The 16,779-nt window shown below is 38.7% G+C and overlaps 1 long non-coding RNA gene across 1 annotated transcript; it reads right to left on the reverse strand.

The window, feature by feature from the left end:
* Positions 1-5,930: 5,930 nt before the first annotated feature.
* On the reverse strand, positions 5,931-7,636 carry LOC129349699 (uncharacterized). The gene is made up of 3 exons (XR_008602816.1): positions 7,541-7,636; positions 6,784-7,023; positions 5,931-6,617 (listed from the first exon to the last, which is right to left on the reverse strand). It is a non-coding gene; the product is annotated as an uncharacterized LOC129349699 (long non-coding RNA).
* Positions 7,637-16,779: the final 9,143 nt, after the last annotated feature.

The raw sequence follows: 16,779 nt of genomic DNA on the forward strand, positions 1-16,779 counted from the left end.
ATTTGATGGACTACCTTGAAATTTGGTAAAAACATTCATGTTCCCACTGGAATGAACTGTTAAAATTTTGTTAATGCAATGTTTCACTTAGCTTCATCATCAGGTCAAAAATTATGTATTATTTTATTATAAAATGCCTAAAAAGCTGAAACGTCTATCAGTCTCAACTGGACTTGGTGTCTGTCATCACCATTAAAGCAAAAACACCACTGTGTGAGGCACAGTCTCTCTCAGCCACGAGCAAAACTGTCAGTTTGGAGTTTCCTGGTGCAAATGATGACAAAATGATTTTACAAGCCACACTGGAGCTGTTAAGAAATAGTCAAATGGCATTTCAGCACCACTGCCACCAAGTGGTATCTACCACAACTTGAGGTTGAAACCAATGTGGGAGTACATTGAAATGTGATGCCACTGACAGATGCTAGATGTTCTCTCCAAAAAGACAATCCTGTTTGTTGGTTAAAAAAAATGCTAACTTTCTTCTATAAATGAATCAGCGTGGTCTCAATTACTAAAACCAGGCCTCTAATAAGAGCACTGGTGGTCGTTTAGGAAATGATTGCCCCATTACTAAAATTTGAGGAAGGCTGTGATGTCTGCCATGTGGTTTCTGATGTACTCTCCCCGTGGTTCTTGACTTGTTTTTGGACTTTTGGAGCGTCTGTTGAATATGTTGACTGTTGCACTCATTTTACCTTTTGGTGTGATTGACATTGTTCTGGTTCTGTATGTAAAGCAGCATATGCAAGCCCCTGTACTGGACTGTCGCTTTGACTGCTCCTCTTCTACTCTGCCTCCTGCTTTGACTGATTGGACTTCTACACTGTGCTCCAGTCAAGGTGCACCTGACTTTGCTGCATCAGTTTAAAATCTCAGAAAACTGTCTATCTGTGCAACTATGAGCAGAATCTGTGTCTCTTGCTTGACATGTTTCTGGTAGGATAGATGGACCGTAGTTGTACCAAAAACTTTTGTCCTTTGCTGACCTGCACACTTGTTTGTGACGGGTGGCTGGCCCAAGTGTAGGATTTTGTTACAAGCTAAGTTCATTAAATTGATGTGTAAATATAAATGATTAGACACCATGTATAGAGGTGTTACTTGCTGCTATGATTTTTATTTGGTTAGTAGGAGCAGGTAGGATTTTAATTTAGTTCTTTGCTGTTTAAAGACCGAAAGCAATTTTAAAAGTTCTGGTTAAAACCTGCGCTGATTTACGTTGTTATCATAAAAGACTACTACTTATTACAATTACATTAAACTTTGGTTTTGATGGTTCATTTGTTGCTTCCCTTTACCCCAATGAGATTGGTTGAAGCTAAAGAATCTGCAGTTATTATCTCCAGACACAACACTGTAAGTAATTAAAGCCACCAAGACACTGTCACGAAATATTTCAGTAAGTTCAGTGTTAAAACTGGATGTCTTTCCTGTGGGGCCATGTAGCTGAGGAAACCAGCCTATGTGTGGATCTGTTTTCAGGAAGGCAGTGTTTGCTTCAGTCTGAGGCAGCGAGGCGTATTCTCGGAGTGCGTACAGAAACACTCCCCCACTCTATAGTTTGTCCTGGCTTCATGCTGAAAAATGGCACCCACCACCAAAAGCAAAATCTGATCTTCGAACCAGCTCCCACATGTACACACCAGATGTCACATGTCAGTGTGAAAAGGTATAAACATTACCTTCCACCTAAAATGGCTTCGAGGCTGTCACGACTGATTTTACCACATCATACGGATGTAGACAGAGGCCTGTCTTACAGGATGGCAGAGGAAGTGAGTGTATTCTAGTTCATGTGGCTCATAAAAACCACAAGCTATTAACTCCACGCACACCCCTGCTATCTTTCAACATACACACTCTGCATGGATGTTATTAAAAAGAAATAGACCAAAGTGAACACCCACACACACTTCTATGAAAACTGAAACAATTCCACACACACACACACACACACACACACACACACACACACACACACACACACACACACACACACACACACACATCTCAGTACAGTAAGTGACTGCAAATAAGAAAAGGAAACTAGCAGACAGTCTTTCTTCTCTGAAGGAAAAATCGTGGGACCATAGTTAAAAATAAAATGATAATTAACAGTTAAGCACCTCGTTATGGTAGTTTTTTTAGTAGACAATTTTTCTCAAATTAAAAGATACTGTCAGTGAAATTTCTGACAATCCCGTTTTTATTTTAGTCATTTGATTTCTTACATAAATGCCATGAGCATTTTTTTTTTATGAAAATGTGGCAAAAATGACAAGTGTGCTATGGACATTTCCTCTCTGTGAAGGTATTTCTGTATTTGTTCATCCAATTAAAATTCAATTAAAATTAACTTTTGTAGTTGTTTTTTTTACTTAAGATAAATCAATTTTATTTAGTTTCTTTTATTCCTACTTATTAGCTTTTTTCTCTGTTCGCATTATATCAAAATCTTCTGTACTTAGAAAACATTTTATGCCCTATTTCTATTTGAACAGCATGATTTAACAGTATTTTTAAAATCTTACTCAAGATCACATGAGATCAGATAAGGTGTACATCTTAATGTGTTACAATTTGACTATATTTACACCAACTATTAAAAGATAAATTTAAATCCAGTAGTGTCACGTTTGCAAATTCTTTCTTCCCTTGAACCAGACACCAGTTTATAGTGCATGCTGCAGTTTGACTTCATGTTTTTCATACTTGTCTGTTTTACAAACACACCCCAGCGTCCTCATTAATAATCAGTGTCTACAGCCACACGCATGCAGAGGATGACTGAGGTGACTCAGCAGAAAACAGGCATCTTGCTCCCCGTTTCTCGGCCGACCCCTTCTGAACCCTCACACATGTGGAGCCTGGTTCTTCTTCTCTTCATCTTTAAACCGCAGCAGCTGGCGTCTCCTCCTTAAGACCATCCACATGTCTCACACGTCAACATCGTTTCTGCATCTGACCTGGTCACCGAGGAAGCATTTTATATGGTTACTGGAACACAGCGGGTGTGTGTGTCTGTGTGATGATTGAAGATGTTTGTCATCCCCCTGATTCCCATTTAAAAGTTATTGTCAAATTGCAAATAACTGCTATTTAACAGTTAATATTACATCACCGCAGTCGTTGCATTGCCAGACATTAGACTGGCTGCACATATTTGTGACTTTTGCAGTCGCCACGTTTCTTTCTCTGCATGTAAATGTAGCCTCAGTGGCTCTCTGCAGGGTGGAGTCAGGTTGTCAGGAAGATATAGCTCACCTGGTTGGACTCTATTTATGCCAGCTCCAACTCTCTCTCTGGCTTTTGCTTGTGTGGGTTGCACTTGGTTTCTTTGCTGCGCTGCAAATCAACCCCACGGTACATTTCTTACAACACTGTTTGCATTCCACCTTCTCACTTTCTCTTTCATGTAGGTAAAAATTTAACTCGCTAAGGTTTTTTTTATTTTCTTGAGGGAGTTGTGACATTATCTTTGCAAAGTCACCCCAGGAAACAAGATTATCCAAGTAGCTAATGATATAAATTCGTACCGCGCAGCAAATTAAAGGAGGCTGAACCACAGTGTGTCAGTGCAATGACCTACTGAGTGTACAAAAATAAGAAAAACATGAATGAAGAAAGGACTAGCATTTGAATACCGCTGTGTTTAGATAAAATGTCATAGAGTGGTGTCAGAGGTGGTCAAACAATGACAATAATTAAACACCTGGATCTTGGAGAATGCAGTCTTCCACCAATGTCAATGCTCATCTCACAATGTTAAAGTTCTTCTCCTGGTGTTGATCAAACCTCTAAAAACTCATCTGCTCATACACTTTTGCTGTGAAATAAGTAGACATTTTATTTTTGCACATTTGTCACACTTAAATGTTTAGATCGTCAAAATAATTGTAATATAATACAAAGATTTTTTTAAAGTTATGTTTTTACATGATGATTTCATTTATTGAAGGAAAAATCCTGTCCAGCCCCACCTTGCACAGTGTGAAAAAGTAAATGCGCCTTTTGCTACCAATCTACCAATTGACCAAATTAATTTGGCAACTGGGTTCAGTTTCACCAGCCACACCCATGTATGATTACTGCCAGGCTTGTTGAATCTAAACACCACTGTGAAGTAGCTAAAGGGTCTCAAATAGCAGCACATGATGCCACGTTCTGAACAAATTCAAGAAGAAAACAAGGTCATTGACATTTATCAGTCTGGAAAGGGTTACAATGGTATTACTGGGGCTCTGGGACTCCAGAGAAACACAGTTAGAGACATTATCTACAAATGGAGTAAACATGAACAGTGGTGACCCTTCCCAGGAGTGGCCGGCCTACCGACACTTCTCAAACACTGAAAATCTACATTACAGGACCTCTGACTTTAATGAAATATGATGGAACAGGCTTTGATCTTATAAAACAAAAATCACACTTGATTTCGTGACCATATCATGACATGATTTAATTTGCTCCTTTTGGTTGTATGGGCTGCATTGTTGTATTGTGTTTTGTTATGTTACTATTATTATATTATTATTTTAATGTTTCTATTTGAAAAATGTTCAAAAAGACAAATAAAAAGAGAAAAAAAAATCTACATTACAGACAGCTATTTGTAATGTTGGATTAATTCAGCCACACATGCACAAACTGAAGACTGAGTCTGAAGAATAAATATACAGAAAGCCTAACCAGGGGCGGATCTAGAGAAAAATTAATAGGGTGGCAAAGGGGCAAAGGGGTGGCAGATACATTTTAGGGGGTGGCATATTTTTTTTATATATATATATATATATATATATATATATATATATATGGCAGAGTCATGTGATGATTGGCATTGGTTTGGATGAAACCAACCAGCAGGTGTTATCAAATTGATGCAAATACTGCTGAAATAAGTATGTTAAATAAGTAAATATCATTTGTATTTGTTAGCCAATCCTTAACATGAGTTGTTCTTATTAGCTGCCAATCACAGTATGTGATTTGATATGTCTAGCAGAAAGGGGAAAAGATTTAAACTGAAATAAAGTCAACCTTATACATTTTGAAGAAACCAAATGCTAGATATGTTAAAAATGTTTCTTAAATTTAGCAACAAATTAGATTAAGACTAGACAACGTCTCTGTTATGCACTGTTTTGGGAAATCTGCATTTGTGTGATCTATGCTGACGTTACACCTGCCACAATGATAACATTATTAATTCATCTAGAACAGAGTCAGAGTCCAGATAATTTTATTTATTGTCTTAGATTTGTGGTTTTATTTTTTGATGCTCTTTATTTGAGACATTTCTTACAATAATTCTATAATTCCAATATTTGGATATTCTTAAGAATTAAGGATCTACTTATCATCTTAAAATTAAAAGACTAACTACATCAGATAATAATTTGTCCAAAAAGGTAATTATTGCAACAGGTGTACCTCTTACTCAGATATATTATACTAACACAATATTCATAGCATGTGGACCAGCTGGACCAGAGATAGTCTGATTTACCTTTCTCTGTCTGAGCTCTGTGTGCCTTCATTTCTTTCTCTCTCTCTGAACTCTTCCTCCTCCATCTCCTCTCTGGGATGCTCTTCCTCCTCTCTTCTTTTAGGCTGGGAAAAGCTGCTGGTGGTTCCCTTCCTCTTCATTCTTTACTGTCTCCTACAAGAATCACACTGACTGAACTATGTTTTTCCTTTGATAATTTTCATTATTAACCCTTTAAGACCCACCATTGTGCAAGTCTGCCAGGACATATTTTTACATTTTTACATGCTGTAGTGCCATTTTTTGGAGTATTTTTATTTGCTTTACATCAGAATAACCCTGATATCCCAAATTTTAATAATATGTATTGACTTATGTCTTAACTACTACAAAAAAAATGCTTAAAAGTGCAATAAATCTTAAAAAAATGAAAATCGTTTTTGTTTTTTTCACATATATTTCAAAATACAGAAACTGCATAGCTGTATCCCTCAAATTTGTAAATGTAAAAAAGTTGCACAATATCCTTTGGAACCACAAGACATTTATTTGGAGTCTGTACATAATTTGCTTTTTGAGATATGGTCAATTTTGTAACCTGTAAAAAAAAACGAAAATAAACAAAAATTTGCAGAGACAACGTCAGCATCAAAACAAATGATTTACAATAGTGCAATCAAATTTTAAGTGTGCCAGATACTTATGAACACACATATTTTATGTACAAAACCATGGTCAGACCATAAAAAGTGCATTTGAAAATAAAAGAAAATCGTTGTTACTGAGTTGAATCAGAAACAGTATTTTGATGGTCTCCTGGTCCAAGTACTTGGACAGGTCTGATGGAGAAGGGCTGTCCACATATTCTGACAGAGGTGGCTGGACACCTGGCCTCCTTTTCGGCAGGCAGGAAATGTGGCAGAGAAGGTAAGCTGTCAGGTTCCTTCTCAGTTTTCCAGCCAGCTGTAGGGAGCGCCTCTGGCCCGGAGCGCTCGCTGGTGGAGCGGCTGCTGCAGCGTCTCCTGGCTGGAGGCCGGTCTGTCCCTCTACCTCTCGCTGGGTACCAGGACAGCAGGAGACCTCCATTCTCTCCTCTTCCTCCTCCTCCTCCTTCCCAACATTGTAAATGCTGCACACAGAAAAAGTTACGTGGTACGTTAGCTGTGCGCAGCACATGACTTGTAAAAATGATGCGTATTTTGCGCGGAATCCTTTCGGCGGCGTTCCATGTATATTATACTTTCTTTACTTTTCTCCAACTCAAAACAAACAACTTCTCATGAATACAGACTTACATGTCACTGGGATGATCAATTCCTTCGATAAGATCGGCTTCATCCGCGCTGGTGGCAGAACCGGGCCAGACGAGTGGCTGGACTCTTCATCCGACGCTGTAGTTTGCTGGAGAGCTTTGCTCCAGATGTAAAATAGTTTGGCTCGACCAGGTTTTCGCGGCTCCTCAACTAATGTGTGGAAGTGTGTCAAAGGTGTGTGTGGTGGGTCCGTGTACGGATCTGGTAATTGGATTTTCCGTTCTGAAACAACGGGTATTGAAAAACATTATTTGATTTTCGTTTTAAAATACAAAATACAAAAATTAAAATTGAAATACAAGGCGTTTTTCCTTTTCATGATCAAAAAGGGATATACGATTTTTTTTAAATGCTTTGATTTTCGTTTTATATTTAGAATAACAAGAAAGTAAAATCAGTAAGAGACAGAAACGAAAAAAAGGTCAGTTTTTTCATTTTCTGAGACCGGTGTTCCACTTTAACTGGTGATCAGGTTAACTGGCGATAGTTTCCGTCTCCAAATGTTTCGTCCGCAGATTCGTCACGATAAGACCTGGATTTACGTGAAATAAAGATAACAGATAAAGAAGACCTCGCCGAAAAACGCCGGCATCATTATTTAATAAAGTCTATATCCATGCAAATATCATCTACAGACAGTAAAACGAAACGTGCGGGCCGAAATAAATAACACGTATTTTTCAAGTACGGTGAGAGGATTCGAAACCACGTAATCCAGCGATAAAATTACGAGACCCACCGTTTTACTCATTGTGCTACCAGTTAGCCCGACAAGCATTCCGCTTCATCTACATAGATCTTTGTCATTCTGTCAGGTGTTTAACACCTGGTGTTGTTCAGGAATCACGCCCATGTCAACTGGGGATAATCACAACTTAACACAGACTTCCTGGTTAAGAACGAGTCAGACAACTATTTATTGTCTCACTAAGAAAACCCACAACATGAAAGCACGTCCGCTGCTGTGTTGTGTGTTAGTTTGTGTGTTCAGTGGAACAGATCCAGAGCAGAACTTCGAGCTTAACTCGGGTTTGTTCTCAGAAACACTCAGACCCTCAGCAGCCTCCCATCAGAACAACACGCAGCAAAACATCAGCTGGATTTGCTAAAATAAACTGGAACAAACTGCGACCACGTTGTTTAAACTAGTCACTCCGAAAACAATAAAAACTCGTTCAGTCATCCACGTCCTGACGTCATTCAGAGCACTTTAACCACTGACAATATTTTTTTAAAGGAAGTAAAGGGATTCGATCTGGTCAAAACAAACAATGGTTTATTCGCCCTACACAGTAAGCCATAGGCACCTATTGGAGGTATTGAAGTAGACTACATTCACATTTGAACGTTACAGCTACAGATATTCCTGCTGGACACTGCTGTGGGTTTTCTTGGTGAGACAATAAATAGTTGTCTGACTCGTTCTTAACCAGGAAGCCTGTGTTAAGTTGTGATTATCCCCAGTTGACATGGGCGTGATTCCTGAACGACCACCAGGTGTTCAACACCTGACAGGATGACAGTGCTCTATGTAGATGAAGCGGAATGTTTGAAGAGCTGATCGGTAGCACAATGAGTAAAATGGTGGTCTCGTAATTTTATCGCTGGATTACGTGGTTTCGAATCCTCTCACCGTACTTGAAAAATACGTGTTTTTTATTTTGGCCCGCACGTTCCTTTTTACTGTCTGTAGATGATATTTGCATGGATATAGACTTTATTAAGTAATGATGCCGGCGTTTTTCGGCGAGGTCTTCTTTATCTGGTATCTTTATTTCACGTAAATCCAGGTCTGATCGTGACGAATCTGCCGATAAAACATCTGGAGACGGAAACTATCGCCAGTTAACCTGATCACCAGTTAAAGTGGAACACCGGAAGTGGTCATCAGCAAGTGTGGCGCCAAACGACAACAAGATTCTCAGAGGGCGGAACCAGAGAGCAGCGATTGGTCAGACCATAGATAATATAGAAGACGGCGCGCTAGCGTGTCTAGTCTATGTACATCTATGGTCGGCACGTCTGGTAGCAGCTCTGGCTGCTGTTGACCTTGTTTTTGGACTAAAACACGGTAAGAAGATAAATACTTCTAACCAGTGTCGTTGTTTTGTTGTACGTTAAGTCAGCGACTTGTGAAGAGTTGTGTTTTGTCGTGTTTGAGCAGTTGGTCCGGACGCGTTAGCTAGCTAAGCGGCTAAGTTAGCTAGCGGGCTAATTAACACAGGTGGCTAACTTACCGCTGAACACCTGTGTTAGTTGCTGCCCCAGGTGTCCGTCATTATTAGAATGACCTTCTCAACCTGTATTTCTCTTCTGTGTATTTTAGCTTTTAAAAAAGTTATTTTACTTTAAGGTTAACTGAAACCCGTTGAGCTGCACTTAAGTTTAACATTCAGCTGGTTTGAATTAAATCACGCTTGACTTAACATTGCAGAACATTACCTCTCTGAATCTCCATAATTTCATTAAATTCCTTCTCTCTTTCACTGCTCAAGTTCAATCCAGTATATAAAGTGACATTAATAGGGAATAAACTAACAACCAGCCATTGTATTTATTTATTACTGCATGTATTTGTAGTAAAACATGAGTTGAAACATCCTACTTTTGGATCTAGAACTGCACAAGCCGTTCATTTTCAGTCACCTGACGAGTTAAACTCCCCTTTTTATGTAAGGTTGAAGCAGAAAGTCTGAGTTAACAAAGAAAGTTCTTTATAATTTGCGATACCTGTTATCTCTGACTGAAGTTTTAGTTTTTTTTTGAGCCGATTTACACGTAGAAACTTTGTTCAGGAAGATTTCTCAGTGGCTCAGAGGACAGGCTGCTTTTTACACAACCTTGTAAGAGAATGTCTGTCAATGCTTTCAGCAGAATTTAGAAACACAACACTTCCTAAACAGATATTTTGAGGCTGTGAGGTCGAACGTTTGAGAGTATATCAGTGTGTTTGTGGTCTTTGTGTTTCTAGGTGGAAGCTGAATTAGTGAGGATGACTCCTGCTCCTGTCATCTCTAAGCTCCTCACACATCTTTACCTGCACATGAGGAAAATCACTCCTGTAGAATGCAGGTATGTTTGTCATCATTATAAAAAGATGTTGCCTGGTGACCTGTCAGAAACCCATTATACAGAGTCAGCCAAAATAATGTTTACACACATCAGGAAAAGAAAAACTTTTATAAATATTTCAATACCAAAGTTATTCAGACATCACAAGATTAATAAAAGTTATCTTTGGCCTCTACAATTACAAGAGGTGCTCAAAGTGGTGGCCACTGGCTTCCAGACATTTCTGTTGTGTTGTAGACGTCACTTGTTGATGCTCCATTCATGAGGGTAATGCCATCTGTTGGGAAAACATCGTACAACAGGACACAGAGTTATCGTGATTTGATCAAACTTAGAAAGAGGTATCTATATTCAATTTCAATTCAATTTTATTTATATAGTGCCAATTACAGTCAAATTGTCTCGAGACGCTGTACAGAATCCATATGCCTGACCCCCAGAGCAAGCCAAAAGGTGACAGTGGCAAGGAAAACACCCTTTTAACAGGGAAAAAAAACCTCGTGCAGAACCCAGCTCTAATGTGGGGGGACCCATCTGCCTGCTGGCCGGGCGGGTTGAGAAGGACAGAAGAGGTAGAGATAGAGAGGGATAAAGGTAGAGGGTTACAGTTGGTGGGAGAACAACCACACATCTGAAGCATCCAGCTCTGGGACCAAGGACACTCAGAGAAAGGACACAGGGAGAAACAGAGTTAGTGTAATGCAATAATGGTATATATAGTAAATACATGGGTAGATAGAGAAGGGCTCAGTGCATCCAGCGAGGTCCCCCAGCAGCCTAGGCCTATAGCAGCAGAACAATATGTGTAGAAGTACTTATACAAATGAAATATTTATAAAAGTTTTTCTTTTCCTGATGTGTGTACATTATTTGGGCTGACTCTGACTGAACTTAATGAGAACAAAACTGTCATTTAATTGTTGCTCTGAAAGCTTCTTTAGTGAAAACCAGCTGGTGTTCTGCTTTGAAACAAACTGCTGTTGAGGTCTGTGTTTTTAGGTTTAACCCCACAGTTTCTGAATGAACTGATAGTTTGTTTTTTTCCTGATCAATGTGGACGTTATAATTGATGGTAACATTTACTGATCATATAATCAGCATGACAATATAACAGTATAACATTCTGACCACCTGACTAATACTGTGTTGGTCCCTTTATGCTGCTAAAACTCCTCTGACCCAGTGGTTCATCAGAACCTCTGGGGATGTCCTGTGGATTCTGTGGATTCTGTGGGTTGCAGGGTGGGTCCTACCTAGACCAGGCTGATCCTGGACCATTCCACAGATGCTCCATCAGATGTGGATGTGGGGAGTGTGGAACCCAGGTGAACAGCTTAGCTCTGTCGTGTTCCTCGGACCACTCATGAGCTGTTTTTATTTTGTCCTGCTGAGGGTGGCAGCTGGCATCAAGGACTGCTGTTGCCATGGAGACTAGGGGGTTGTTTGTCCTGCAGTGTTTAGGTGGTGGTACATGTCAAACATCCACATGAATGTCAAGGTTTCCCAGCAGAACGTTGCATTAGAACAGTGGTTCTCAAATTTTTTCTGTCGGGCCCCCCTTCGGAGGACAAAGAACTTCCGCGCCCCCCCACCCATAACTTTGTGTGTGTGTGTGTGTGTGTGTGTGTGTGTGTGTGTGTGTGTGTGTGTGTGTGTGTGTGTGTGTGTGTGTGTGTGTGTGTGTGTGTGTGTGTGTGTGTATATATGTATATATATATATATATATATATATATGTATATATATATATATATATATATATATATATATATATATATATATATATATATATATATAAATAAAATGTTTTAATATTAAAACGTGAATATGCAGGGCTGTGTTATTTTATCTGATTCCATTTTGTTGTTTTTCACAGTAAAGATCAGGGGTGTCAAACTCATTTTAGTCCAGGGACCACATAAAGCCCAATCTGTTCTCCAGTGGGCCCCACCAGTAAAATCACAGCATAATAACCTATAAATAACCACAACTCCAACTTTTCCCCTTTGTTTTAGTTTTTTTTTTTTTTTTTAAAGTACATTGGGAAAATATTCAGATTTAATGAACTATCTTTTTACAAAACATTATGAACCTGAAATTTCTTATGGAAAATACGTTCAGTTTCAACAGTAGCCTATTATGCCTCAGTTCGTCATTTACACATGCATTGTAACTGCCAGATAACAGTTATCTACAAAAACACAAAACATTCAGTCACAGCTATCTGGAACTGAACAATGTAGTATTTTACTTTATGATCAGAACAACTTGTCAAGGTCTAGAAATTATTTTAAATTTACAGTTTTACAAATTTACCATTTACAGTAATTTTTATCCGACCTGCGGGCCGAAATGGACCGTCTGGCGGGCCGGTTTTGGCCTGCGGGCCGTATGTTTGACATCGCTGGTAAAAATAATCGGAGGAGATGAGAGGAGTACGTGACGTGATCAAGTACGCTGGTGTTCCGACTGCACATTAACGATGCGTTCTCCCGTTCTCTAGAGTCTGTACTTCGGAGTCTGAACGGCCAGTGCATGTACCATAGATATATATACAAGATCATTATTATTATTATTTATATCTATGGCATATACAGTCTATGGGGTCAGCACAATTTCAGTATTGTTGTACGCCGCGAAAAACATGCCGACGTTAAAACAATAGTTCAGCTAATTAGTTCCGTGTTGAAGGACCTTTTCCTCTTTCCCTTGCGCCCCCCTTGACATGCCTCTGCGGCCCCCCAGGGGGGCGCGCCCCACTATTTGAGAAACACTGCATTAGAACAAGATGATGGATGTTGTTCTCTTCAGCTGTCAGTGGTCAGAATGTTGTGGCTGATCTGTGGATCTGTCTGCCTTTACTCTTACATCCAGAGTTATACAAAAGTGTAGTATGTGTGCAGTGCAGAAGAGATTTACTTTATTGTATGCATTTTTTTTGTTTTTTAAGGGAGAGCATTTTTTTTTATCCACCTGAATGAAGACCCAATCTTTCCCTTCAAAGGATAGTTAATAATTACTATGGCTTCCATAATGGTCCCATCAGAGAAAATCATATCCATATACAGATTTTTATTAATTCCAGGGCTGGTTCAGTAAAGATTATAATAATAACTACATCAGATAATTCTTGGTCGCAGTTGGAATTTTGCAGCCTGAGAGATGGTTGAGAAGGTTTGCAGTTCTTGTTTCAGCAAAATATGTTATAATAGAAGATCTTTATTGTCATTGTACATGAAATTATCTGCAAACCAGCAAAGTGCATCAGTCTGAGGTATCTAAAAATAAATAAGAAAAATGCTTCTAAAGCCAATAATAAACAGAATATTTTGAGGGAATTTTCTAAAAAGGAAAGAAAAGCTCCATTCTCACTCCTCTCAGGATAAACTGTCATTAAAATTGACTTTAAATTTAGCTTCAACACGAGATAAAAACATTTACTTTCATTACTGATGTTCTCAAGTTTTAATGAAGTTCATGCTGCTTTTATAAAATGATGAAAGTGAATAAATTGTATTTCTGTGATCTGTGTTTGATTTCTGTCTTTTCTCCTGTCATCCAGATGTTCAGAGGGAGATGATGCCACATCTGGTCCAGCTGATGGAAGGTCTTGAAGTTCTCTGACTGGCCTCGACTGAAGATGGTCCTCTCACTGGATTTAAGGTTCAGATGCTCAGTAACAAACTCCACCAATGAGCCAACAGGGAAGCTTTAGGTTTATTAAATGTTGCTATGAAGGTATCGCTGTTTTTCTTTGTGAATGCAATGTGCTCCAACTGAAACTTGAATTAGAACTTAGAAGTAAATCCTTCCATCTGAAAGGATCTAGTTGCATTAATAACCTCATAACATTTTAATTTTTATTCCAGTCTTGGTTGAAAATAGAATCTCTGTATTGATTCAGGTAAAAACTGAACTTCACAGCATTTTGGAGCAAAACAACCAGATGAAAACTATGATGGTGTTGGATTGTCAGACCGTAATGTTGCAGCTCAAAGCAGCTTTTCTATCTCAGTTCATTCTGACATTCAGCTATGAATCAACACAGCAGATGGTGATCCATGCTGTGGAAGTCTCACATCTCCTGATTTAATGGAGCTGCTTTGCACTTTTTACACTGTTTATTCACCAACACTTTATTTAATAAAAGTCCCATCTAGTTTTTATGAGGAATGTGATGTTTTAATTTCTCTGTGAATAACTGCAGTCTAATGCAACAGCTGGAGTTGTAACATCTGTCCTGATATTGATCATGAAATATTGATCAGAATACTTATGGTCAGCAGTCATCCCTGAAGTTTTACATTAAAATCTTTACTTGTGTTGTGAACTTTGGTAAGAAGCAGAAACTTTTGCGTTGCCATGGATACATGAGTGTTAAATTCTGTCCCTGTTTCCATTTTGGGAAATGCAGTCCAGTTCCAGAATGTGGAGGAATTTAGTCTCACAATCAGACAATAAATATTATCTGAAAGTCGGGTTATTGTTGTTTATCAGCACAATACAAAAAGATTAATGTTAGAAATATTCCATTTAAGACTCTAGAATATCATGATTTATGTAAATTTAACTCAATAATATGAATGTTCAGGTTAAGATTGTACAGTGATATTTATTATGCAAGTTTAGCTGATTAAAGTTTATGACTCTGCACTAAAATATTATTTAAATTGACATAATATTTAGTGTCAGACCCTACAGTATTGAGATTAAGAAATCAAATATTCTATAAAATGTAAATACACTGAGCTAATTTGGATATATTTAAGTGAGACTCTACAATATTATTTGACACAAATCTATCTAAATCAAAATTTTAATAATTTTCACACCAAACATTTACTGGACTGATTTAAACATTAAAATCACTCCTTTCTAATCCTCTGCTGTACGTTCAAACCTGAGGCCTTAAATAGAAACACACAAGTATCTGATTGAAGGAACTTCTGCAGAGTGCTGGTTCCAGAACATGATCATAGAATTATAGACAAACTTTAACAAAAGCTGCCTTAGAGTTTACAAGTTTTTATCTTAGATTTCTTCAGTAATTTAATGAGTTATCAGCAAAAATCAAGTGTTCATTTGATGAACTTGATTTCCTAAAACATCCAGAATTGGAGCTCATATCTTTGGCAACTGTAAAGTTTCTGCTCCTTCAAAGTTCACAACACAATGAATGAATTCCTAAAACACTCTCAATGCTGGAGAGTGTTTGTGATGCTGAAGCAGTGACCAGTTTTTCTGTTTCTTCTCTGGAGATGCACAATGAGGGACGTCTGCAGAGACTGAGAAAGAGTCTCACCACATCCTTACATGAGGAAAAAGACTTTATTGAAGACTACAATGAGAAAAACTATCAGACAACAGACGGCTGCATTCAAGGTGAGCTCTGAACATTTGATCTGGAACAGGAATTCAATAACGGCAGCATGAGCTTCATTTCAGTCTGTAGCTGCTGAATTCATGGATGAATCATCTGGCACTAGAGAGGAAGACCAACAAACATCCACGTCAGCTGATGGAGGTCCAAGAGTCTCACCAAACAAACAACCTACAGAGTGAAGACCTCAAATCTGATTGGACGGCCTCCTATTCAGCCACATGTGTGAACAAATGCCTCTAAGCTGATTTGTTTTCTAAAATAAATCTAGTTTGAGTCCTAATCTATGCCTGTGTGTTTGCTTCTTTACACCGCTGTTAACAGTTTAGGCTGTTAGATTGTTCCAGATAAGACAAGTACAAGATTCTTCAGAGCCGTTCTACCACGAGCCTGACAGGAAGAACTCCAACAGCTACTGAATGTTCCTGTGGTTCCCTCAAGGCTACAGGAGGAGCCCTACGAGGATGAGCCGGTCCACCTGATGCCGGCCAATCGCTGCGGTTCAAAGCCAACACCGACTACATGGACTTCTACTGGACCAGACGGAGGTCTTCAAACCGGACCAACAAGTTCACCGACTCGTGGGTCTGAGGACGCTGCCGAGCCTCGGCCCAGCCGGCCTCCTGTCTGTGGGTGTTTGAGTGCTGAGAGGTTTGTGGATGCATGTGAACGTTCTGTGTTGAAACAGCAGCTTTTGCTCAGTAACGCTGGTAAAAAACAAGAGGTCCTTTATTTGTGACTTCCACTAAGAAAACTGATGAAAATAAGTTTGCCAGGGTTCTGACTGGTAACAGATTATTAAATAATGAAAATAATCATTTAAATATTCCTTTAAACAATCCTTTTAGGTCTACATTTCCTTTAAACTGACTTCTTGGTATATGTACAAGTATTTTGGGTGGAATATACCATTAAGCCCAATGTTCAAGGGTTCTTCTGGGAATATACCATTAAACCAACCTTTTAGGTAAATGTTCCAGGATGTTGGGTAGAATATACCATCAGATCAACCTTTTAGGTCTACATTGGAAGATTTTAGAGTAGAATATTACTCCAAACCATCCTTTAGGTCTACATTTAAGGTGGAATACTCCTTTACACCAAGATTTTTTGATCTACATTGAAGGATTTTAGGTGGAATGTTCCTTTAAACCAACCTAAATTTCATGTTTTGATCATTATCAAGTGAGAAACTTCAATCCAGACTCCTCATAATGACATTTGAGATTTATGCTGCTGTTATTTGTTTAGTCCAGACTAAATGACAGAAATCCACAACTGTAATTTTATTTCAGGACTCGGTTATTAAATGTCAAAACAATCCATGTGACCAATGTTCCCTGTAATTTTTCATGAGTCTGAGCAAACACACAAACTCCCTGAGCGTCCCTTGGACCACTGTGAGCAACATAAGACGTGTGCACTGTGGTCACACCAGCATCACATCCATTCAAGTTACATGGTTCATTAAAAGAATCAAATTACAGCATTTACATTTCTGTTAAGACACTTTGTCAACAGGAGCCAG

This window comes from Amphiprion ocellaris, chromosome 9 (genome assembly GCF_022539595.1).
Source record: "Amphiprion ocellaris isolate individual 3 ecotype Okinawa chromosome 9, ASM2253959v1, whole genome shotgun sequence".
NCBI lineage: Eukaryota > Metazoa > Chordata > Actinopteri > Pomacentridae > Amphiprion > Amphiprion ocellaris.